Source organism: Mus pahari, chromosome 19, assembly GCF_900095145.1.
Source record: "Mus pahari chromosome 19, PAHARI_EIJ_v1.1, whole genome shotgun sequence".
In the NCBI taxonomy this organism is placed as follows: Eukaryota; Metazoa; Chordata; class Mammalia; order Rodentia; family Muridae; genus Mus; species Mus pahari.
In genome coordinates, this window is record NC_034608.1 from 89,267,768 (window position 1) to 89,269,624 (window position 1,857).

The following is a 1,857-nucleotide window of genomic DNA, read 5'->3' on the forward strand; positions in this document are numbered from 1 at the left end:
TCTGCCAGAGCCTGACAAATAGAGAGGTGCATGCTCCCAGCCAACCATTGGGCTTAGCACTGGGTCCCCAATAGAGGAGCTAGAGAAAGAACTGAAAGAGGTGAAGGGTTTGAAACCCCATAGTTAGAACAACAGTATCAACCAACAAGACACCCACCCCCACAGAGCTCCTAGGGACTAACTTTACTACCAACCAAGGAGTACACATGACTCCAGNNGCATATGTAGAGGGGATGCCCTTGTTGGACATCAATGGGAGGAGTGGCTCTTGATCCTGTGCAGGCTTGAAGCCCCAATGCAGGGAATGTCAGGATGGCAGGNAAGAGTGGGTGGATGGGTAGGTGGGGTAGCACTCTCATAGAAGCAGGGGGAGGGAGGAATGGGATAGGAGGTTTCTGGAGGGGAAACTGGGNAAGGGGACAATATTTGAAATGCAAATAAAGAAAATATCTAATAAAGCAACAACCAAAAAAACTGATTACCTGTAATTCTGCTGCCACTGAGAATTATTATTCATGTATTGATATAATTCCTTCCATTATTTTTTTCAGTGTAAATATAAATTTTTGTTAGTATTTTAATAAAAGAAAGCAGTTTACACAAAAATAATTTCCACATAAAATTTTAACATAAAAATTATTCCTTGAAATTCTGTTTCTGAAAGTATGGTTAAAATATATATCTTGATATAAGCTCCTCATGAAAAGAATTAAGTCTTATGAATATTCAAACAATGATGCTGTTTATATGTTACTATGACATCACTTGGACTTGGATCCAAAAATTAAAAAGATAATCTGAAGTATTTATTAACTAAAATAAATATTGTTTTTATGCCAAAAAAAAAAGATACGTATTGGCCCGGAGCTCCATTAATAAACTGCCTTGTGTGTTTGCATCAAGACGTTTTTTATTCGTGATTCCTAGGTGAGCGTCATCTAGAGGTTGGAGTGGGAAAGTCTCTGTACGGAGGTCTTTCAGTTGTTTCATTTGGCAAATAGATCATTGGGTTCTTTACACGTCTATTTATCCTACCTACCTCTTGAAAAAGCTAGAAGATTTTGAGTATATTCAACCCAGCACACCTTTTAAAGGAAAGAACTGATAAATGTCATGGTGAAAAAAGGAGCTGATAGGACAAAGCTCAGCTTACAGAGGCCAGAGGCTGACTTCAGGTACCTTCTTCCTCCTGTCCTGAACATAGCCAGGCTAATCAGCTACCCTGTGTCACTCTCTACTCTGTTTTTCAGTGACAGAATCTCTCGCTGAACCTCAAGCTTTCCATTTTGTCAAGACTGGCTGGCCAGCAACTCCCAGAAATCCTGTCTCTGCCAGCCTAGAACTATGGTTGCAGGCCCATGCAGACACACCCACTACTATGAACATACCTCAAGGGATACCTCTGGGGATGTTCAAGAAACAAATCTATGTGACAATCCATTTAGAAAGAACTGTGTGTCATTCCTGTGAGAAGAGCTGCAGGGAATCTGTAGAAACTGCTGTGGGAAAGCCTGCTGAATGTCTGTAAGGATGGATATCTGGAGTAGGGCTGGGGAGTTGGCTAGGTCAATGATGTGTTTGCCATAAGCAGAAATGTGAATTCAGACCCCCAACACCCATGTAGACAGGCAAGCACGATGGTACAAGCCAGGGATCCTAACACTGAGGAAGCAAATACAGGAATATTGCTGGGGTCTGCTGGCCACCTAGTCTGGTCAAACTAGTGACCTCCAGCTTCAATGATATGCCCTCTCTAAAGGTATAAAGTAGGGAGGGTTAAGAAAGATAGATACTTAACATCAACCCCTGCTTCTCTCTCTCTCTCTCTCTCTCTCTCTCTCTCTCTCTCTCTCTCTC